At 43.8% G+C, this 24898-nt stretch overlaps 1 protein-coding gene and 1 long non-coding RNA gene across 3 annotated transcripts in view; one reads left to right on the top strand and one right to left on the bottom strand.

The window, feature by feature from the left end:
- BLK (BLK proto-oncogene, Src family tyrosine kinase) overlaps positions 1 to 24898 on the bottom strand; it is a 79860-nt gene that overhangs the window by 42786 nt on the left and 12176 nt on the right. The gene's annotated exons all lie outside the window — the stretch shown is intronic.
- On the top strand, positions 1721 to 19894 carry LOC128314407 (uncharacterized). Its single transcript, XR_008296021.1, has 3 exons — positions 1721 to 1902; positions 17303 to 17482; positions 19569 to 19894. It is a non-coding gene; the product is annotated as an uncharacterized LOC128314407 (long non-coding RNA).

Here is a 24898-nt window from a genome sequence, read left to right as displayed (position 1 = left end):
GAAAACAAAAGAGGCTTCATTAAACTTTTATATTTGGAAAATTCCTCCTCAAATGACAAATTTTAATAACAGGGTGTCATAGGTCCTTCTCTGTGTTTCCAATTATTGGGCTTGATTCTACAGAAATGATTCACGTAATCAAATTGTTATAATGCCTGGTTTTCAATTTTTAAAATTTTGAGTATTAACCTGTCAATAAGGTACTGTAAAGTTAATAAAGGCACAGAATAGAATATACACATTGGGAACCTATGTAAAAATAGGAACAGAACAAAAAGTAGGATGTGAAGTTGAAAGGAGGACGTGTATGTGTTGGGAGGGAGGGGTCAGTAGATACAGTTTAAAGTTGATGAATCAAGGTACAAAGACTTAAATATATTAGTTTAAATCATAAAGTCAATCATGAGAAGGATGAAACATAACTGATAAAAGCTTAGGGGTAGGAGAGGAGAGGATGCAGGCAGAAGGAAGGTAAGGAAGTGCCCTCTGCATCTTTCATGGTGGAAATCAATATAATTAGCCCAGAGATATATTTAAAAGTGTTGGTATTCTTTAAAGTTGTAAAGGTAATGAAAAAAGAGATTCAGCCACAAAAACTATTCTCTCTCTCTTTTTTTAAATGTTTGTTTACTCTTGAGACAGAGGGGGACAGAGGACAAACAAGGGAGGGGCAGGGAGAGAGGGAGACACAGAATCCGAAAACAGGCTCCAGGCTCTGAGATGTCAGCACAGAGCCGGTCCGGGGCTCAAACTCACCAACCGTGAGATCACGACCTGAGCCAAAGTCCGACGCTGAACTGACTGAGCCACCCAGGCGCCCCAACCATAAGAACTTTCCTCGTTGCTGATTTTTGTGGTGATGGCAGGGGAGGCAAACTTCTACTCTTCAACTGAGACCTTTTGGGGCTGTTCCCATTTTGAAAAACAATTCTCATGGATAACTTATATAATAATAAAATCTAGCTCGGTAAATGAGTGGGTAGATAAATTAGTAGAAGAAGAAGAGATCTAACGAGCCAAGGCAAATGTCCAGAATACATTACTGTGAAGTGAAAGACTAGGATTGCAGGATGTTTTGTATAGTACGATCCTTGTTGTATACAAGAAAAACGAGGGGCGCCTGGGTGGCGCAGTCGGTTAAGCGTCCGACTTCAGCCAGGTCACTATCTCGCGGTCCGGGAGTTCGAGCCCCGCGTCAGGCTCTGGGCTGATGGCTCAGAGCCTGGAGCCTGCTTCAGATTCTGTGTCTCCCTCTCTCTTTGCCCCTCCCCCGTTCATGCTCTGTCTCTCTCTGTCCCAAAAATAAATAAACGTTGAAAAAAAAAATTAAAAAAAAAAAAAAAGAAAAACGAGGCGTGGCGGGGGGGTGGCGGTTGGCAGGGAGGTGTATAAATATATTTGCAAATGAAAATGTCTGGAAGCCCTTGTATAAATGAAACTGCTACCAGAGCCACTTCTTGAGAATGAAATTCACAAGCCAAAGGACTGGAGGACTTTATGTTTTTGCTTTACATACCTCGGTGCGGTTTGGCTTAAACACACTTAACACAGGATACATGTTACACACACGTATGTATTAAATACACTCAAAAACGTGATACCATTAAACATCATCTTAAAATGTGAAGTTAAGAAACAAAGAAACTAGCCAATTACCTAAAAATACATGGGGACGTGTGTCCTTGAGTGACGTCAGAAAGGATGAACGAGGGGACAGAATTCTATCCTTTATGTGTTCCACCTCTGCTTGGAGGACTCAGCCTCCTCCTAAGAATCACGTTAAATATGCTTTCCTCTCTACACAAATAATTTGCTTTTGTTACAGGAAATCCAGAAGGCAGAGAGGAAGGTAAAAATTGCCTACAACACCATCATCCAGAGATCACCACTATCAGCATTCTGGTATGTAATTTTCCATCGCCAGTTTTTTTAAAAAAGCAAAGCTGGGATCATTATCTACATCCTGTTTTGTGACCTGCTTTTAAAAGAGTGTATCGTGGCCATCTGTTCATGTCAGGACCCATTTTTCCTGTAACATAGCAGGCAAGGCTGCAAGGCGTCTTATTGGAAAGTGGCACCCATACTTCTTGTACCATTCCTTTTGGAAACGCGCAAGCTGTTTCCATCTTTTTAGTATCAGAAATAGAGCTGCAAGGATGCCCTTTGCTCATGTCCTCTATTAATCCGGGTTGAGGTTAAAAGTCCTAAAAGTGGAATTGGTAGGCCCAAGACCATAACATGTTAGTTTTCTGACAGATTTTGCCAAATCAGCCTTCAGGTATTTCATATCACAATGTGAGTATGTCCTTCCCTGTACTTTCTCTGATAAAGGTTATTATTCTGTTTATACTCACAAAGTTAATTTATTTTTAAGAAGTTGTCTTTTACTTTTTAAAAAAGTTTTTGTTTATTTATTTTATTTGAGAGAGAGAGAGAGTGAGCACGAATGAGCAGGAGAAAGGGGCAAAGAGAGAGATGGAGAGGGAATCCTAAACAGGCTCCACGCTCAGCACGGAGCCTGATGCAAGGCTTGATCCCACGACCCTGCGATCATTACTTGAGCCGAAATCAAGAGTTGGATGCTCAACCAACTGAACCACCCAGGTGCCTCTGTCTTTTACTTTTTAACCTAGTTTTTCATAAGCAAGTAATACATGCATGTTGAAAGTCAGAAAAATTCAGATCCATGCAAAGAACAAAATAAAAATCATCTGTAATCCTACCACGTGTAGAGAATCACTATGAACGCTTTGGTGATGAATTTCCAGAGTTTTTACAGATGCATATACACTTTTTAAAAAACGGGCCCAAATTTCAGTAAGCAGTATAGTAAACTATATATAAATAAATACAATTTTGAAGCCAATATTATTAACTGTATGCCACTATATAAACTCAACATTAATTTATTTAACCACTATTGGCCAAATAAGTTATTTGCACCCTTCAACTATTACAAATAAACCTGTAATAAACATCCTTATAAAATATATATTTAGTTGTTGGTCTAACATTTTTAAAGCTGTATTTCTATAAGTGGAATTACTAAGTCAAAGAAGATGCACATACATAAGGATCTTCATCTCTGATGGTGGGTTGATTCCTACAAAAGTAATGCTGATTTACATTCTCACAGTGAGGAAAGAAGCTCATTTATCTGGCCCTTCGTCAGTGGCTTTTATCAAGTTTTCAAGAAATCTTTGTCAATCTGCTCAACTAAAATGGTAACATAGTTGTAATTTCATTTTCTAATAATATTTATGCTGTATTTGTCAACCACTTGTATTTCTCAGGTGATAAACTGGCTGTCCATATCCTTGACTCATTTTTACATTGCGGTGTTTATCATTTTCTTGATGATGTACAGGGCCTCTTTAGACGATAAATATATTTAATTCCTACATTAATTTGTCACATATATTGTAAATATTTTTCTCAACTTATCTTTCGCTTCTTAATTTTATGGTATTTGTTGTTCACAAAAGATTATCATCTTATGTCAATTTATTAATCTTTCTTACCAAGTTTTGCCTCTGCTGTTCACACTTAGGAATATCTTCCCCATCCCAATATGACAGGAATATACAAGCAGTCTAAAATTTTTTCACTATTAATTATGAATATTTTATATGTATGAAAAGAACAGAAGCTAATGTAACAGCACTAATGTCAAACAGATATTTATATTTTGTACATTTACTTCAATTCCCTTTTTCTTCTTCCCCTCTCTTTTTTTTTAAAACATAATTTATTGCCAAATTGGTTTCCATACAACACCCAGTGCTCATCCCAACAAGTGCCCTCCTCAATGCCCATCACCCACTTTCCCCTCTCCCCCACTCCCCATCAACACTTAGTTTGTTCTCAGTCCTTAAGAGTTTCTTGTGGTTTGCCTCCCTCCCTCTCTGTAACTCCCTCCCCCCCCCCGTTCCCCTCCCCCATGTCTTCTGTTAAGTTTCTCAAGATCCCCATATGAATGAAAACATATGGTATCTATCTTTCTCTGCCTGACTTATTTCACTTAGCATAATACCTCTAGTTCCATCCACATTGTTGCAAATGGCCAGATTTCATGGTTTCTCATTGCCAAGTAGTATTCCATTGTATATATAAACCACATCTTCTTTATTCATTTGTCAGATGATGGATCTGTAGGCTCTTTCCATAATTTGGCTATTGTTGAAAGTGCTGCTATAGGGGCGCCTGGGTGGCGCAGTCGGTTAAGCGTCCGACTTCAGCCAGGTCACGATCTTGTGGTCCGTGAGTTCGAGCCCCGCGTCGGGCTCTGGGCTGATGGCCCAGAGCCTGGAGCCTGTTTCCGATTCTGTGTCTCCCTCTCTCTCTGCCCCTCCCCCGTTCATGCTCTGTCTCTCTCTGTCCCAAAAAAAAAAAAAAAAAGTTGAAAAAAAAAAAGAAAGTGCTGCTATAAACATTGGGGTACATGTGCCACTAGCATCAGCACTCCTGTATCCCTTGGGTAAATCCCTAGCAGTGCTATTGCTGGGTCATAGGGTATTTCTATTTTTAATTTTTTGAGGAACCTCCACACTGTTTTCCAGGGCAGCTGCACCAGTTTGCATTCCCACCAGCAGTGCAAGAGGGTTCCCATTTCTCCACATCCTCGCCAGCATCTATAATCTCCTGATTTGTTCATTTTAGCCACTCTGACTGGTGTGAGGTGATATCTCATTGTAGTTTTGATTTGTATTTCCCTGATGAGGAGTGACATTGAGTATCTTTTCATGTGACTGTTGGCCATCTAGATGTCTTCTTTGAAAAAGTGTCTATTCATGTCTTCTGCCCATTTCTTCACTGGATTATTTGTTTTTCGGGTGTGGAGTTTGGTGAGTTCTATAGATTTTAGATACTAGCCATTTATCCGATATGTCATTTGCAAATATCTTTTCCCATTCCATCGGTTGCCTTTTAGTTTTGTTGATTGTTTCCTTTGCAGTGCAGAAGCTTTTTATCTTCATGAGGTCCCAATAGTTCATTTTTGCTTTTAATTCCCTTGCCTTTGGAGATGTGTTGAGTAAGAAATTGCTGTGGCTGAGGTCAAAAAAGTTTTTTCCTGTTTTCTCCTCTAGGGTTTTGATGGTTTCCTGTCTCACATTCGGGTCCTTCATCCATTTTGAGTCTATTTTTGTGTATGGTGTAAGAAAGTGGTCTAGTTTCATTCTTCTGTATGTTGCTGTCCAGTTCTCCCAGCACCATTTGTTAAAGAGATTGTCTTTTTTCCATTGGATGTTCTTTCCTGCTTTGTCAAAGATTAGTTGGCCATACTTTTGTGGGTCTAGTTCTGGGGTTTCTATTCTATTCCATTGATCTATGTGTCTGTTTTTGTGCCAATACCATGCTTTCTTGATGATTACAGCTTTGTAGTAGAGGCTAAAGTCTGGGATTGTGATGTCTCCCATTTGGGTTTTCTTCTTCAATGTTTACTTTGGCTATTCGGGGTCTTTTGTGGTTCCATACAAATTTTAGGATTGTTTGTTCTAGCTTTGAGAAAAATGCTGGTGCAATTTTGATTGGTATTGCATTGAATGTGTAGATTGTTTTGGGTAGTATTGACATTTTAACAATATTTATTCTTCCAATCCGTGAGCATGGAATGTTTTTCCATTTCATTGTATCTTCTTCAATTTCCTTCATAAACTTTCTATAGTTTTCAGCATACAGATCTTTTACATCTTTGGTTAGGTTTATTCCTAGGTATTTTATGGTTCTTGGTGCAATTGTGAATGGGATCAGTTTCTTTATTTTTCTTTCTGTTGCTTCATTATTGGTGTATAAAAATGCAACTGGTTTCTGTACATTAATTTTGTGTCCTGCAACTTTGCTGAATTCATGTATCAGTTCTAGCAGACTTTTGGTGGAGTCTGTCAGGTTTTCCACATAGAGTATCATGTCGTCTGTGAAAAGTGAAAGTTTGACTTCATCTTTGCCAATTTTGATGCCTTTGATTTCATTTTGTTTTCTGATTGCTGAGGCTAGGACTTCCAATACTATATTAAACAACAGTGGTCAGAGTGGACATCCCTGTCACGTTCCTGATCTCAGGGGGATCTGTGTTCCTGTGTCTTTATGTCACAGACAGAACTAAGGCTTGATCATTATTTTCTCCCCCTTTGTATCCAAAAGTAATCATTACCTTGAAGTTAGTGAGTGCTATTACCATGTACGGGTTTGTACATTAGTGACATCTGTATAAACAGCCACAAACAATATATATATACTCTTGTTCAGTATGTTTTGCAAAAATGGCTTCATAATGCATGTAACCTTTTTGCAACTTGCTTTAAAAAAAAATGGTGTTTTTAAGCTTTGCTCATCTTACTACATAGATCTCTGGTTCTTCTATTTTTGTGTGATTTGATTCCAATAAGTGGATAAACCTCATTTTATTTATCCATTCATTCATTTTTTACAAATTGCCGTGTGATGAGCATGTCCTCTCGTGCACATCTATGAGAGTTTCGCTCACCAATGTGGCTTTAATTTACTTTGTAGACTTAACGGCAGTAGGGCGAGCTCTTTCAGAGCTACTGTGAATTCCCAAAATGCTCTCCAAAGTACCAATTTATGCTCCCACCAGCAATACCTAAGAATTCTCATTTCCTCCATATTCCCACCAAACCTGGTGTTATCAGACCAGGGTTGTTTTTTTTTTTTTACTTTTAACTAATTGCATGGGTGATAAATGGAATTTTTTTGTTTTCATTTCTTTTTCCCTAATTACTTTTGAGATGTTTTTTGATTATATGGGTTTTCCCTCTGTGTATGACCTTCATATCCTTTGACCATTTAGGAAAGTGCAATTTTTTTTTTTTTTAGAAAGAGCTCATTTCTAATACCAACTAAAAATAGAATTGCTTAGAAATATATGTAACAAAAATGTGCAAGTTTACATGATGATATAAATTTAATTGAAATACATTAAAGAAGTATCCTAAGGAAAAGGAGAGATATACGTTGATCAAGATTAGGAAGACTCCTATCTTAAAGATGTACATTCTCCCCAAATCACTCAAAAATTGAATTTATTTTCAACCAATATTCCACCTGTTGTTTTTGAGGAACTTTATAAATTGGTTCTAAAATTTTACCCAAGAGCAAAGGCCCAAGAATGGAAAATATATTCCTGAGGACAAAGAATAAGATAGGAGACCCCTATGAGATACCAACAGTTATTAAAAACTGTAGCAATTAAGAGTGGAGATACACAGGTAATACAGGGAAACTAGACCCTCACCCACATGGGCAATAGTACATTCCAGAAGAGACATGGAAGATCACCAGGAAAATAATGAGCCATTCAATGAATGATGCTGGGACAACTGGTTTTCTATGTAGAAAAACATGAAACTGTATCCTTACTTTATAATCACTCTCAACTGTCCTATCCAAACTGATGGAAGAATTAAATATCAAAAGCAAGAATTAAAACTTTTTAAAAAATGTATAGAATATCTCAAGAATAAAGAGAAATTTTTGGTTGACAAATCAAGTATTATATAATAACTTTTTTAAGTCCATCTTTCTCAATGATTTGAAAGGCTTCCCTTATCACATATTAAATTTCCACATATTCATGGGCCTGTTTCTGGACTCTGTTTGTTCCTAAATATTAATTACTCCAGTTTAATAATACAGTTCAATTTCTTCCTTTAAGGCTTTCTTTATTGGGGTGCCTGGGTGGTTCAGTTGGTGAAGCATCTCACTCTTGATCTTGGCTCAGGTCATGATCTTATAGTTCATGGGATCAAGCCCTGCATAGGGCTCTGCGCTGACAGTGTGGAGCCTGCTTGGGATTCTCTCTTTCCCTCCCTCTCTCTCTAAATAAATAAATAAATAAATTTAAAAGAAGACTTCTAAAAAAAAGACTTTATTATTCTTTCTTGCTCATTTTTCTAATATAATTTAAGAATAATTTTGACAAGTTGGGACGCCTGGGTGGCTCAGTTGTTTAAGCGTCTGACTTCGGCTCAGGTCATGATCTCATGGTTGGTTAGTTTGAGTCCCGCAATGGTCTCTGGGCTGATAGCTCAGAGCCTGGAGCCTGCTTTGGATTCTGTGTCTCCCTGTCTCTCTGCCCTTCCCTCCCTTACACTCTGTCACTCTCTCCCTCAAAATAAATAAACATTAAAGCAAGTTTTTAAAAAAGAATAATTTTGACAACTTAAAAATGACTGGGCTAGTTTTTGCTGGTATTACATTTAAGTCCATGTTTTATTTTCAAAAAATTGGTTTGCTAATGTTAATATTAGAAAAAGAAACCTATTGGTTTTTGTATATTTGAGTTATTTTTATTAGTTCTGATAGTTTTTGAGTTACTTGTCTTAGATTTCTCAGGAAGAAAAGATATCATCTGTTACGTCTTTTCCTTATATATGTAGTTTTACTGCTTTTTCTTGTTATATTACACAGGCTAAATTTCCAAAACAAAGTTAAATAATATCAGTGTTAGGCACATCTCATTTATCTTGAATTTGTCTGTTGGCTTTCAGTAGATAATCTGGAAAGTTTTCCTTTTCACTGGGTTACAAGAAGCTTTTACAAGAATGTCACTGAATTCTGTTGAATGTCTCTTAAAATACCTACCAGGACAATTGTCAACAATTACCTTTCTATTTTGACTTACTGGTGTGACAAATTACACTAATACTTTTCTTAATGTTGAATTCTCCTTTCACAATGGGATGAATTCTACTTAGTCACAATATATTAAATATCATATTTGACTCAAATTGATTTTAAAAAATACTTTTGCTTCTGTATTGATAAACTGAATTTACCTATAGATATGTGTGTGACAATTTATTTTAAAATAAATCTCAAAACTTTGTATAAAAATAACATGTACTCATGATAGAAAAAAATTTAAATGTAAGTAGTTACAAAGAAGATAATTTCCTATAATCCCAACACTCAGAGGCAACCTCTGCGAATATTTTGGTGTGTTTCTCCTTAGTCTTTTTTGGGGCATGGGGGAGGGAGCTTTTCCAAAGCTGACATCAGTAGGGACCATGGTGGAACGTGGAATTTTTGAAATGGACTTAAATCCTGACTTTATGATTTATAAACTACACCACACTCATGAATATCCCTGATCTTTTGAAATCTCACTTTCCCAGCCAGTAAAATAATAATAACTGCCTCACAAGCGTTGTTGAGAGAAGCAGAAAAATATAAGTAAAGTCCTTGGCATGACGTCTGGTACAAATAGCCTCTAAATACATATTAGTTCTTATCGGGCGGTATGTACACTTTTGTCTTCCTCTTATCACCAAACACTACATCATAGGCTTTTGTTCATATCATTCAAACTTACAATAAACACAATTTAAACTTTTCCTCTTCCTGTATGTGTGTGCACACACGTACACACACACACACACACACATAGAGCTTTATCTAATATTTGTGTATAAAATTGCCGCCTACATTTCAGATTCCCGCCCCCAACCCTGGTTTTGGCTCTCAGAAGGAAAACTGGTTGGGACAAATACTGTATGGAACTGTTTCAGGATTCCTGATCCAAACTATCAAATTGCTTTCCAGAAAGACTGTGGACTCCCAGCAGCCGCGTGTGAGAATGAGCACGGTCCTCTGGCACCCAGCACAGGCTAGAACTATCTAATTCCTCCCTAAGAGCACCTCATTCTCCCCCCACCCCCGCCCCAGCAAATACTTTTACCCCAGGGCACCCTGGGGTGAGCATCAGACACGAGTGAGAACAAGACAGACCAGGTTCCTGCTCCTGCTCCAGAGCTCGCTTTCTAGTTGACAGATGGCCAGTAGAGCAAATAAGCAAAAGTAAATGGCCTATCACTTTCCAAAAGAGGTAAGCGCTGTGCAGAGAGTAGAGGACAGTGTGATAGAATCACCGCAGAGGCACGGGGTTATTCAGAGGATCAGGAAAGACCTCTCCCAGGGGGTGGTGGCCTTAAACTGAGGTGGCAGCTCTTGCAAGGTCAGGAAGGCCAGGGGAGGTGAAGGCAAAGGAGGGAGGCAGGCGAGGAGTTGGGCTTTCTTTTGAAATGCCCCATTTAACTATTGTAAGCAAGGCTGACTTACCTTTTAGAAAGATCACTGTGGCTGTTGTGTGGATGAGGCTGTGGGGCGTGAGCCGGAAGCAGGGTCACCAGGCAGGAGACCTTGGCAGGAGGCCCAGTGAGGAGTGGTGGGACAGGGTATTGTCAGTGGAAATGGAGGAAATGCATAGAAAGCCTGAGGTGCTAATGACAAGGTGGGGCTGACCTTCACATGTGGAGGGGAGGGGAGAGGAAAGAGATACCCCTCAATCCTCCAGAAGAATTAGAACCTTCGGCTGCACTCCCAGCCCCCTGCTGCGGGGCCTCTGCATTCAGAATTCAGAAACCAGCATCCAGCAGGGATTTGACAGATCCATTTGTGAAAATTGAACACGCTGCATAAATACACACGCAAGTGGGTATTTGATCTGGGAAGCCAAGCTCTGCCGGGAGCACCCACCATCTAAAGCCTTAGCTGGAGCCCAAATTTGAAAGTTGGTCTGTACCTAATGGATGAAGGGCCCCCAAGATCTGTGTGAAGCCACAGGGCTGCTCAGTGGGGGCAACCAGGAAAACCGGGTTCTAGGCCTGATCCCACCTTCGACCTGCTGTGGATCCTACACATTCCTTTGCCCTCTCCTGGCCTCAGTTTCCTCTTCTGTAAAGTGAGTTTTGAGAGCCTGGCATCCATGGCGCTCACTGACAGCCAGCCATCTGAGGATGCTGGCTCCCACATCTTTCTGATGACTCTTCCTGGAGCTCCCGCCATTGTGGGCACAGAGCTGGGCTACTCTCAGCTCAGGGAAAGGGTATTTCTCTGGCTTTCCAGAAGCCCCTCTCAGCTCTGAGAAGGGGCCCTTGACTCAGGGCCCAATTCTCGGGGTATAGGATGCCACCGTGTCACAGGGCCAAGAGCCCAGACTGCAGAACTCGGGCTGCAAGCGCTCGGCTGAGCTAGGAGCATGGTCTTGAGGAGCTGGGCAGCTAGCTTCTGCCCCCACACGGTGCCACTCACCCCCACATGCCCAAAAGAAGCTCTCTCTCAAATATGACTCCAAAAGCAGGTGAGGCACAGAGGAGCAAGGTGTAAGATGCAACAGCAGGAGGCTGTCCGAAGTCTAGAGGTGTCTGGAAGGTCCACGTGTGCCTGGAAGCTGGGAGGTCCATGGCAGTCATGGATCACACAACAGTGTGAATGTGCTTAGTGTCACTGAACTGTGCACTTAAAATGGTCAATGTTATGTTATGTATATGTTACCACTCACAGACACACACACACACGCTCCAGAGTCGTTAGGAGCCACACCCTTCTCTTCTCCCTCCTTGGCTCCTTCCACTCTCCCTGTTGCCCACTCTGCTCTCAGCCCACTGGCTTCCTTACTGGCTGTTCAACAAGCAAACACGCTCCCACCTTAGGGTATTTGCTCTTGTTCTTCCTCTGCCTGGAACATTCTTACCCAGATATTGCCAGCCCCTTCACCTCCTTCAGGCCTCTGCTCAAATGTCACCCGAGTAGCAGAGGGACCTTCCCTGACCTCTGAAGATGACACAAGCCCCATCTACCCCCATCCCAGGCACTTCACTCTGATTTATTTTACTCCATAGTCCGGATCACCACCTGACACTTTGCATTTACTAATTCGTTCAGTTTCTGTCTTCCCCCAGTAGAGGGTGAGCCCCGTGAGGCTAGACCTCATTGGGTATAACTGCAGTGCCCGCACCACGTAGTAAAAGCACACAGATGTCTTTGAGTCACTGAATGGATGGCCCCTCTTCTAACATGGCCTCCGTCCTCTATGTGGCTGGCAAGTGAGTGTGTCATGAAACGTGGTCTTTGCAACAGCCTTGGGGGCCTTGGGGGGTGGGTGCCGAGCTTGGGGTCATTAACAAATGTGTGAGGATGGGAATCGCATCCCTTCACTGGGAGCATTGCCATTGCCTTTTTGCTTCTCCTCACGGCCCAGAGCCACTGTTGTCACTTTCCAGGGGGTAGCAGGAGGAGTAGGGATTTAAATCACGGTGAAGGCGTTGAAGTCCCAGCTCTGCCCCTTCCTCTTGGAACTGCACTCTCCTCACCTGGGCCACTCTGGGGGTGGGGGTGGGGGAGCTCTTGGCATCTTCTGTGCACAGCACTTTCCGGGAGTTATAAACCCGGTGCTAATGGTAGCTGCTTTATTAAGCACGCCAGACACTTTCACTTTCAATCGGTCCCCCTCCATAATTGCTAGAGAGAGAGAACGCTTCCCTTTGGGCATGCCTGTAGGGCAGTTCTCAGCCACTTCTCCTTCCCCAAAAGGAGAGCTAGGGGGTACTCCCTGAACACCCAGCAGAATGGGGTGCTTCTCCTCGTTGCTCCTACAGACCAAGCCTGAGATTTCGGGACCCCTGTTCAAGCCTCGGGACAGCTTCCAATGAGCCTCTTAGCTTCCTGAGGTTACAGAGGGTTTACGTAAAATCTGCATACCTGAGAGATCTGGACCAGTCCATCTTTATTCCCATCTATCTCCTTCCTTCTGCGATTCCTCCCTCCATTCCTCCATCCTTTCCTTCCTTCCTTCCCTCCCTCCGTCCACAGTTACTAAGTGTGCTAGATACTTGTCATTTCTTTTCCCTTCCACATCCGTTGAGTTTTCAGGCTTTAGTTCTTGGGAAAAATGGAAGAAGGTGGAGAATGTATAAATCCTACTAGATCATCTCTTTCTCAGTAGACACCAATAAGTGTTTCTTGAGATCAGGAAGACCCCTGGGAAGTAACAATAGGTCACCAGCAGCCAGTCTGCTGAAGGCTCTGTGCCCGCACCACACCAGGAAGGGAGGTCTCCCTACACAGATTGCAGGTGTCCTCCCTGCGCTGTGTGCTCTGAGGTTGACCACTGCAGTGTTTATCAAAATTCTTTGCCTTTTTCACAGTGACCCTCAATAAGAAATACTGTACATCTGTAAGACAGCACATACCCAGGTCCACATATACACATATACCCGCCATGAAACAAAGGTTCATGATTTTTTTTTTATCCTTACTTCAAGCAATGCACTTGGATATATTCTATTCTACTTAAAAATATTAATTTATTTTGAGAGAGAGAGAGAGAGAGTGCACTGCACGCGTGTGTACGTAGGGAGCAGGGAGGGGCAGAGAGAGAAGGAGAGAGAGAGAATCCCTTGGAGGTTCCCCACTCTTATTGCAGAGCCTGACACGAGGTTTGAACCCACGAACCATGAGATCATGACCTAAGCCGAAATCAAGAATCAGACACTGAACCTACTGAGCCACCCAGGTGCTCCTATTCTACTTTTTTTTTTTTTTAAGTTTTAATTGTGGTAAAATACACAGAACATAAAATTTAGTATCTTAATTTTTAAGTGTGACAGTTCAATGCTGTTAAGTATATTCACGTTGTTGTGTAACCAATTCCAGAACTTTTTCATCTTGCAAAATTGAAACTCTATGTCCATCAAAGAATAACTCCCCCTCCCGCTCCATCAGCCCCCAGCAACCACCACTCTACTATCTGTCTTTATGAATTTGACAATTGCAAATGCCTCAGGTAAGTGGAATCATTCAGAATTTGTCCTTTTGTGACTGACTCATTTCATTTGGCATAATGTTCTCAAGGTTCATCTCAGGTTGTGGCACGTGTTTGAATTTCCTTCCTTTTTTTTTTTTAATTTTTTTAACGTTTTATTTATTTTTGAGACGGAGAGAGACAGAGCATGAACGGGAGAGGGGCAGAGAGAGAGGGAGACACAGAATCTGAAACAGGCTCCAGGCTCTGAGCTGTCAGCCCAGAGCCCGACGTGGGGCTCGAACTCACAAACCGCGAGATCGTGACCTAAGCTGAAGTCGGACGCTTAACCGACTGAGCCACCCAGGCGCCCCAGAATTTCCTTCCTTTTAAGGCCGAATAACATTCCATTGTGTGGATATGCAAGAATTTACCTGTCCATTGTTTATTCCATGTGGTTTATCCAACCATGGCTACTGTGAACAATGCCACTATGAAAATGAATATGCAAATTTTCTTTGAGACCCGCTTTCAATTCTTAGGGGTATATACTTAGAAGTGGAATTATTGCATCATAAGGTGGTTCTATTTTTAAGTTTTTGAGGAACTGCCATACTGTTTTCCATAGTGGCCACACCAGTTTGCATTCCCAACAGCAGCGCATGGGGGTTCCAATTTTTCCACACCCTTGCCAAAACTTGTTCTCCTTCCTTCCTTCCTTCCTTCCTTCCTTCCTTCCTTCCTTCCTTCTTTTCTTCTTTCTTTCTTTCTTTCTTTCTTTCTTTCTTCTTTCTTTCTTTCATTAGTAGCCATCCTATAGAGTGGGAGGTGATATCTCATTGTGCTGTTAATTTGCATTTCCCGCAACAAGTAGTGATGTTGAACATCTTTCATATGCTTGTTGGACATTTGTATTTCTTCTATGGGAACATGTCTATTTAAGTCCTTTGCTCATTTTTGAAAAAAATGTTTATTTATTTACTTTGAAAGTGAAAGCAAGCAGGGGAGGAGCAGAGAGAGTGGGAGAGAGAATCTCAAGAGCTCCATGCTCAGCATGACTGTGAGATCGTGACCTGAGCTGAAATCAAAAGTCAGACGCTTAACCGACTGAGCCACTCAGGTGCCCCTGTCCATTTTTTAATCAGGTTATTTGTTTTTTAGTTTTGAATTGTAGGAGTTCTTTACATATTCTGGATATTAATCCCTTATGAGATATATGATTTGCAAATACTTTCTCCTCTTCTGTAGGCTGTCTTTTCACTCTGTTTATGTCATTTTTGAAAGGCTCATGACAATCCACTAAGTTGATTTTATGAATAACTAAAGGTCCACGATTCCCCATTTGAAACCACTGCTCTGAAGAAAACAGAGGTAAATGAAGCAGCTCAGGGACTTGATGTCCCCCGCAAGCTCCCTGCCTCTTTCAACATGACTATGTAGAATACCAGGTAGAAAGGAGTGCCAAGGGCTAAAATTGTACTTCGGAGAAAAGTTACATTTTATATTTTTTTAATGTTTATGTATTTTTGAGAGAGAGAGAGAGAGCAGGTGAGGGGCAGAGAGAGAGGGAGACACAGAATCTGAAGCAGGCTCCAGGCCCTGAGTTGTCAACACAGAGACCAATGTGGGGCTTGAACTCATGAACCATGAGATCATGATCTGAGCTGAAGTCGGATGCTGAACCGACTGACCCAGGCACCCCGGAAAAGTTTTATTTTAAATGCATATACTACTATTAGAAAAGGCAAGGACCTGAACATGAATGGGCTGACTGAGAAGAATGAAGTCAAAGAAAATGGAGGGGAGGTGAAAACAAAGTGCACACATTAGGGCAACAGCAAACAAAGAAAGGAGAGGAAAGTAATGTTGTGAGAAATATGCCAAATTAAAAGCAGCAAGGGAAGAACCAATGGGTACCAGGTGCCCACTTGTTCTGAGCACTCCACTAGACCCTGGGGGCATAGAGTGAAGTCGCAGACATGCTCCCTGGCCTTTCGGCACTGTGTTCTAGCTCCCATTTAGTCCTCACCACCACCCCCCATCCAGGAAGCAGGCATCGATTACCCTACTTTACAAATTAAAAACTGAGGATGACAGAGGCAAAATTTGCTTGGGATCCCTCAGCCAGATGTGGAGTCGAGCAGGGCCGCAAACCAGGGCTTGTCCACCATCATTCCTCTGCTATGGCCACCTCCACTGCTCAACCAGGGAGGAATCCCATCCTCATGTTGCCTACTGGCAAGACAGCAAAACCCTGAAGACGTGTGCATAGGACGGTGGGTGTTTGTGGTGACTGCTGGGCCCATATGGGGGAAGCAGGGGAAGGATTCCCAGAAAAGACACCTGATCAGGGAGTGGTGGGAGGATTCCAAAGAAAGCTGAGGCCATGTGTGACTGACCCTGGAACAGGAGGTGGCCAGGAGGGGGCAGAGGTGAGGCCAGTGGGTCCCTATTCCTGTGCAGGGAGAGCACCCTGGCTGCTTGTGTTAGGTACCATCCGGGACTGTAACAGATTCCTGCGCTCCTCACACGATGCAGAAAGTCTGAGGTGGGGCCAAGAATCTGTATTTTTAAAGCCCTTCCGGCTCCCCCAACCCTATGTGTGGCCAGCTCCACAGGCACATTCACCAGCAAAGCCGCAAGGAGACGGCGGTCTAGGGGTTACCCTAGCTCAGAGGTGGCAGATGGGAAGGTCGCAGGGGGTTGGGTGGGCAGAGAAGGCCCACAGGGGCAGGGCAGCCAGGAGTGTCTCCGCACAGGCTTGCTTCCCACCCCACTTCTCCCCCCACACACTTCTCCCCTCTCCACCTCCCACCCCTCAGAGCTCAGCATTCAGAAAAGGCCTTCACTCTGCTCCTCAAGTCTTGGCAGAACTGAAGGGGCCTGCTGGGCCTCAGACACCCTCAAAACACCCTTGCAGATCTCTTCCCTAAGGCACCCGGACACACTTGTCCCCATATTTAGTTCTGCTTATGACTATGACTTCAGAGCGGAACTGAGACATGAATGCCTCCTTCACAAAGGGACAACTGGGCTTTCTCATCACCGAGCTGTGATGGGAGAACCACGTGGATAGACCGTGGCCCTATTACTTAATTGTGTTTTCCGGCCGAGCTGGAATGACCACTTTGGTAAACTCTAAAATTCACCTTGGCTGGGTGGTGGCTTGTTCTGGTTACCCAAAGTCTTGTTCATGCAACGCCTCCATATACAACACAGGGTGTGTGGCCAGCCAACTGACCAAGTTCAAATAACCTGGCATTTAATAAATGCTCCCCACTTGTTCCAAGCATGTCCTACCTCTTTCTGAGTGTGCAAAAGGCAATTTTGCATCTTGTAATGCCTTCAGGGCCTCACTGGGTCATTCAGTATCAACTTAGTAGCCCATGGTGTATCTCTGGCCAGTCACCGCACCTCCTTGCTTCCCCCTCTTCGTCTGTATGACGAGGGCTCTGGAAGGATGATCACCACGTGGCCCCCAGCCCTAATGTGGTGGGCCCATAATTCCCTTGCAGATTTCTGGAGGTGCAGAGGAACAGTGGGGTCTAGGGGGTAACCTGGGTTCTGCTGAGGACTCCCTAGAATGACAATGGAATACAGAGATGGTCTAGCCCCCACATTCTCATTGCCCAAAGGAGTCCAAGGTGGTGACTCCGAGGTCCCACAGAATGGTTCTCTGGTTTCTCTTCCCTTTTCAATCCCCTCTCTGCTCTCATCACGTCGGTCCGTGAATCACTCCATCTTTATTTCTGCCACGCTCAGGCTGTTCCCCTGCCTTTGACATCTCTATCTCCCAACCTGCTGTGACACTCACTTTAAGATCCAGGGTCCTGGTTCCCGAACCAGCCACAGAGTGACATCAGCAGTGTTAGCCAGACCCAGGATGTGGACGTGCACTGGAAGGGTTCGACTCCAGGGCAAATCCAGGCGGAGGGTATGGAGGTAAATTATGATAAAACATGAAAATAAATATTCTATCAAGGGCCAAAAAATTTTGAGAGAAACTCACGTCAGCCTTCCTTGAAGAAATAACCAATTTTTTAGAAAGGCAGTCATGTTATGTTGCCCAGAAAATCTTGAAAGTGAATAATCTGGATTCATCTGTAAGATGGGGCAAGGACTGAAAAGCCCTGAAAAGCCAAAAATGCTTTTATGAAGGGAAGTTCCTCAATGATTTTATATTAAATAAGATGAAATATGTAAAGTACTTAGAATAGTGCTTTACCACATAGTAAGCATTAAATAAATGTCAGTTATTGTTATTATAACATGGCACAACAATATATTATAGTGGTGACTCCAAATTATCAAGAAATCCTATTTATTTATTTAGAAGCCTGTGTGATTTGGGACAAGATTTTTAAATCGCTCTGAGCTTCCGTTGCTTTGTCTATAAAATGGGGCTAAGACTAGGTTTCCCAATTGCCTTAAAGGATCAAATGAAATCATTAAGGCAACTTGTAAACTATAAAGTACTATCTAAAAAATCTCTGTTGAGACCACAGTTAAAAAGCCCAAAAGTTTAGAACCATCAGTCTTCCAGACTATCCACATTTCTGTCGGGTAACTGACATGTTATCAGCTTGATTTCAGTGAGGATTTTTGCATGCTAACAATCTTGATTAGACCACGTTAAGAAATGATAATAGGTTCTGGAAAAGAGCTAAAGAACACCTAACATGGTTTTCTTGGGTGTCGTTCCCTGGGCCTGATTGAACAATAGTCTTTTTTTTTTTTTAAGTTTTTTAAAGTACTTATTTATTTTTGAGAGAGACACAGAGACAGAGCATGAGCAGGGGAGGGGCAGAGAGAGAGGGAGACAGAATCCCAAGCAGGCTCCAGGCTCCAAGCTCCGAGCTGTCAGCGCAGAACCTGACACGAGGCTCGAACTCACAAACCGTGAGACCATGACCTGAGCCAAAGTCAGACACTTAACCGACTGAGCCACCCAGGGGCGCCTGAAGAACTAGTCTTAAGACTTAGTCCAGATATCAGCAGCTCTGGGGAAGCTTTCCTGGCACTCTGTATCCAGTCACCTCTCCCCTGTGCCCACAGAACCTCTTACACCACCAACCATAGTATATTAGGCCCTTGATTTAATGCCTGTCTCCTAACTTACACTCCTGTGAGTGTCTCAAGGGAAGGGGGTAGTCTTTTTTTTTAACCTTTGTATCTTCAGGGCCATTGACAGGACTTAGAACATATTAGATATGCAGTGAATCTTTCTCTTGTTTTGAATAAATGGATGAATTAATCAGAGAAGCCCAGACATAAGAAAATGCCTTTTGGGGAGCTTACGTGGCTCAGTCGGTTAAGCGTCTGTCTGTGCTGACAGTGCGGAGCCTGCTTGGGATTCTCTCTCTCCTCTCTCTCTGCCCCTCCCCCGCTCTCAAAAATAAATAAACATCAAAAAAAAAAAAAAGAAAGAAAAAAATGCCTTTTTATCCATCTCCCCCCAGTACTCCATTGCCATAAAACATAGTTTAATTTACCTGGACAATGACAGAAAGGTGTCATTTATACTAAAGCCAGTATTATTCTAAATACCGATTATTGGTCATTAGCCAATATTTTGGGGCCAAGAAAGCACATTGATTTAATGTTTAATGTTGTATTACATCTAAGATACCCCAAATTAAATTATAATTTCCTTTCTTTTATCGCATAATTATTTCCCATATTTCAGGAAGTCTTCCGCTCACTTTTTTTTTTTAATTTTTTTTAACGTTTTTTTTAAATTTATTTTTGAGAAGGGAGAGACAGAACATGAACAGGGGAGGGTCAGGGAGAGGGAGACACAGAATCTGAAACAGGCTCCAGGCTCTGAGCTGTCAGCACAGAGCCCGACACGGGGCTCGAACTCACGGACCGCGAGATCATGCCCTGAGCCGAAGTCGGCCGCTTAACCGACTGAGCCACTCACCTTTTTTTTTTTAATTGAAGTGTAGTTGACACACATATTACACTACTTTCAGGTGTATCACATAGTGCTTTGACAAATCTATACGGTCCCCTTTGCTTACCACAGGTAGAGCTACCGTCTGTCACCACACAAACCATTAAGGAAGCCTTTCCCCTTTAAGGGCTGTCATTGCAGTAGTAACGAGTGGCTCATTTAGCAGAGATTCCCAGAGGAAGCAAGGAGAGCGAAGTTGAATTATGCCCCATCTACACATACCCAGGTATGTGCTGGAGTTTAAGAAGATGTAGCCCAGGAATACCCAGAGAAAAGAAATCAACACATTTAGGAAGCCAAATTCACTTACTGGTGCCAAATGCTTTGTTGTTAATAAAAACGTTTGTTCAAAAAGGCCCAGTGACATTCAGGGAATCATGAGCTGAAATCTCCCACCGTTGGCTTTGGTCTCTTGAATTTCAAAGTTTCTTTGGCTCCTTAAGCCTTGAGTGACATTTCAGTTTGATAAACAACAGCTCACCTCCTATGGTTAATGCTTGTAGCAGGAAAGAACAATTAGCCAGCCACAAATATTTCTGTACCCGCCTGCCTCCCTGGAGAAAAATGCAAGACTTTCAAAAATGCCAAAACATTTCCTTTAGTTAAGCACCATGGATGGCCATAATCATAGCAGAGTCTCTCACTCTAAATGCATTAGCAATTAGCTTTGGTTAAAGAAATAAAAACAGAAACAATTCTTTTAACCATAGGACACTTTAGTAAAATGGGTACGCACATACAGACTTGCTAGTGGAACAGACTTGGGTTCAGAACCAAGGCTCCCTGCATGCTAGCTCTAGCTAGCCCTTGAAGTATTTTATTTTTTTTGTAAAAACCTTTTTTAATGTTTATTTATTTTTGAGAGAGAGACAGAGTGCAAGTGGGGAAGGGGCAGACAGAGACAGAGACCGAAACTGAAACAGGCTCCAAGCTCTGAGCTATCAGCACAGAGCTCAAAGCCGGGCTCAAACTCACGAACTGTGAGATCTTGACCAGAGCCCAAGTCAGACACTTAACTGACTGAACCACCCAGGCACCCTGACCCTAGAAGTATTTCTGAGCCTCAATTTCCTCATCCTTAATATGGGGATAATAGGTTCTCCATACCATGACTGGACCTCTGTATATAGACATAGATCATTAGGGTTCTTTCATTTCAATCCCAGACTCCCAAAAGGAGCAGTAGTTGGGGTAGGAGGTGGGGAGAGAGAGAGAGAGATCAGTTGTCTTTTAAAGCATTTTTGGCATCGGGGTGCCTGGGTGGCTCAGTTGGTTGAGCACCCAACTCTTGATTTCAGCTCAGGTCATGATCTCAAAATCGTGGGACTGAGCCCTGTGTCAGGCTCTGCGCTGAGGGTGGAGGTTGCTTGGGATTCTCTCTCTTTCTCTCTCTGCCCCTTTCCCTTCCCCCATTCTCTCTCTCTCTCAACTAAATAAATAAAACATTTTTGGAGTCGCAGCCTTCTTTGAGAATCTAGTGAAAGTACAGATTTTCCCCAGAAAATACACTTTCGTACATACATATTAAATTTTGTGCCCAATTTCAGCACCCTTCCCCCTAAAAACTCCCACAGCACTTCACAGACCTCTGATTAAGAACCTTGGGACAGATGAGGCCAAAGCCTTGGGTTTTCTTTCTTCATGAGTCATTTCATTTCATAGAGAGGAAAGCCTGTTCTCTGGCCAAAGACCACATCGGTCACCCTGGCCAGCAAATATGGTTGCTGACAACAAGGAATTGATGGCAGAGGATGAATTCAGGCCACTATCACCATGACGTAAGATGCAATCCCAAATCCACCCGACTCCACCCTCAAAATGAGCATTTGGGCTCCCTGTGTAATTGTCTGTCCGTCCTTGGAGGGATTAGGAAAGAATAGCCTTCAGCTGTGTCATGGGGTTCAGCATGGCTTTGCAAACTACATGTTATTTCGTTTTTAATCAAAGCCCTCTATGATGTTAAAAAAAAAAAAAGCAAGCCAATGTCCAGTTGAAATGGTGAAATTAGAGTTAACACAGTGAAATGAAATTATGCAGCCATAGAAATGATCATTGTGAAGACATACAGCCACGGAAAAGATGCGTTTCCAAAGAATCCAAGAATCCAAACTGCCACATCCCTTGTGATTCCGGCCGTTAAAAACTGTATCATGTGAACCAAGACAAGTAGCTCTTGGGTAAAAATGTGAGGTTAGTAGAATTATTGATGGTTTGTAGCTGCTTTCAATTTTCTTTTTTGGTGTTACATAAAGTTTACAGTTGTGAGGTAAGGAGATAAATGATAAATCTGTACAAAATTTGCCTGTTCTTCCAAATGGCTGTGGCACTGTCCCGCCTCCAAGCAGCCAGCTCTCTCTGTGGCTTCCCTTCTCAGCTGGCTGAGAAGGCAGGCAGGGTGGGCAGACCCCGTCAGAGCTCCGCCAGACCCTCCTACACACAAAACCAAGCGAGGGACTGAAAGAGCAGTGAGAACACATTCATTGTTCCCGCCTTCCATCACCCACCCTGGCGGACCCTCCATGCGTTAGGTCCTTGGCATCTGAGTCCAGCCAATGGGGAGACTGGTTCATCCAAGCAGCCTGAGGACTTCCGTGTCTAAATCCATGTGAGCCTCTCTGGTGTTCAGATTCATGCCATGCACAAGTGGACTGACCCACAGAGTAAGAGGTAAATGACTTGTCTGATGTTTGCTGATGCTGTAAACAGGCATGGAGTCCCCAAGGGGTCCCAGTGGGCGCTGGGAGGTTGGCTGCTCTCAAACAGACACGAAGAGAAAATTACAGAAAAGCTTCCTGCAGTGCAGCTTGCTGGAGGGGCAGCAGCTTCGGGCGTCGGGAGGCCACTTGACCTTCTTAAAGGTCGTGGTCAGCATACTAGTCATTAGCACAGAGCCTCCCACGTAAAAGCGGTCTGCACTCTGGCTCACTTCCCCCGGGCTGAGCCCCAAACTGCCTCCCTCTCCTCTGGGCACTTACCGCTGGGGAATGTGAACAGTAGGGGGCGGTAGTCCCCGCCCCAGAGCTGCACGCAGGGGTTTTGGGCCCTGCGAAACCCCTCCTCCTGCAGCTCCTCTATCATAGTTCTTCTGGCCCCTGGATAAATGAGTGGCTTCCTCATCTGATGTCCTCAAAGCGTGTGGCAGGACCTCGGTGACAGCCCCGTCACAGACGGATGGGGGTGGGGAGGATGGCTATTCACGTCTGACTTAGCGACTCTCATTTCTGTGTCCTCGGGGCCTAGCATGTATCTGGCTTAGCGCGTGTCACAGTAAGTAACAATGGACAACTGACAGTTCCAGGGCAGGGAGACAATGGGGCAGGAGGAATTTCAGGAGATGACTGATCCCTAAGGGTGGGCAGATGTGGGGAGAAACAGAGAAATGAAAGGTGATGTCACTGAGGCTGGAGCTCCTGGGTAGACAGGAGCGATGCTCAGCCAGCAAGGGAAAAGGCAAGTTGACAGGTGCTGACCTAGCCCACAAGACAAGAGAGGCATTCTCTGGACAGTAAGCTTGTGCTGGATGCCCCTTCGGGCAGAGGTTTCCCAGATGCCAAGTGAGCGTGACGCTGCGCTCCTCCATGCTTGGCGGTCCATTTCTGCTCAGTTGCTGTGTGTGGCTGGGCCAGCTGCAATTTCACAGCAGGGTTTGGCCTCTGCCTCGATACCGGCGATAAGCTTCTCTTGCCCTTACTGTTGGCCTGGGTCAGTGCTCTGCACACAGTGGGCGGTTGATAGACTGAATAATTGAAAGCGAAGAGCACCGGTTTTGGAGTCACACAGACCTGAGTCTGCATCTGGGCTCTGGCCTTCTGGCCCCGGGGCCCTCGGTGGGTTCCTGATGACAACACGGGACTGTTGCAGGAATTAAAGGAGTTCATTGCACAAAGCACCTGGCACATTTCTTGGCGCTCAAGTACTGGCAGCTATTCCACATTTGATCGATATGCATTATGTGCCCAGTAGACCCAGCAAAGGGTTGACTGGATTGAATGCCCAGAGCCCACTTAGCCTACCCCCTCGTTGGCAGGGTCAGAACCTGAAGACCAGAGAGAGGAAGTCCCCCAGCCAAGATGGCAAGACCAGTGCCCAGCTGTAGAAACGCAGCCTCAGGGACAGAACCCGCTTGGCACAGGCTGGCATTCTTGGGCATCCTCATCTCAGCTCTCCCAATTTCTTCCCCCACTGGTTTCAGGCTCCTCCTCCAGTCCTAACTTGAGGTCACTATCCTGTCTTACTAAAGTCATTTGTACCCCTAATGCCTGGTTGATCTTTGGCACCCATTCTGCTTTACCTCCACACGAACCCTCGGATCTCCCCCTCCCCAAACTCTCAAGTCTGCCCACTGGAATTCTCTGGCTCCTTCTAGATTCCGAGTACTATCTGGCTTCCTGAGCTGGATCCTTTATCTCCACTGGGATCACTAGGCTCCTGTCTCTTTAAAGTTCCTTTAGAGTATTGTTTCCCTTCCTCTGATGGCTCCCAGAAGCTGAGGTGGGTGGTATCTTCCCTTCCAATCAGGGCAATCTGTCCTCCTCAGAGGCAGCGACAGGCCCCCACCTCAGCAGGAGCCATCAGTGGCCACCTGCATCTCGATATCCTCCTGGTGGTCCAGGCTGGATGGTCTACCACAGGTAGGAAGCTAGGGTGCTCTGCTTTCTTTCCAAGTTCTCGTGTCCATTCCTCCCACAGCTGGAGCTGGTTGGCAAACCATCCGTCCTCCCTCGTCTGCCTCAGTCCCCTTCCCCTATTCGTCCTGATCCATGGGCACTCTCACAGTTCCCTAAGTTTGTGGACACAGTTTGGAAACAAGATTTACATTTGTACTCTATGTTGGAAAAAAAAAAAATCAAAGCAACAAGTCCAGTGTTGCTTACCCAGGGTTTCTGTCAGCAGAACGTTTTTGTGAGATGTGAATGGATTTTTTTCTTCTTCTATTCATTTATTATTTTCCTCCTCGCCCACGTTTAAGCCACTGCCACAGGGAAACAGAAAGGAGAAACAAGAGAACTCTCCTGGCTCAGATTGAGAGAAATGTGGTGAGTTGGTCTGGGCAATACGGGGACCCAGGTGGTCTCACCAGGGTCCATTGGTCCAAAGTTGGAGGGGAGCAGTGTGATGACTGCTGGACCCATGATGTGGCACAGAAGTCCTGGAGGAGGGCTTGACCCAGGTCAGAGGCCAGAACTAGACATCCTAGAAGTGGCCTGTGTGGATTGATGATGAAGACCAGATGTGTTGCACTGCCCCAAAGTCCTAAGACCCATTAGCACCACCCCCCCCCCCTCCAGAACTGGGGCCCAGCCCTGGAGAAAGGGAGAGAGCACTGAGCTCACTGGGGCTATTTTCCACTACCAGCAGAAATCAAGATGTTCAGACTAGATATTCTATTTTTGCTCACTAAG

Source organism: Acinonyx jubatus, chromosome B1, assembly GCF_027475565.1.
Source record: "Acinonyx jubatus isolate Ajub_Pintada_27869175 chromosome B1, VMU_Ajub_asm_v1.0, whole genome shotgun sequence".
NCBI lineage: Eukaryota > Metazoa > Chordata > Mammalia > Carnivora > Felidae > Acinonyx > Acinonyx jubatus.
The sequence above is the reverse complement of the archived record's forward strand: the minus strand, read 5'-3'. Positions and strand labels throughout refer to the sequence as shown.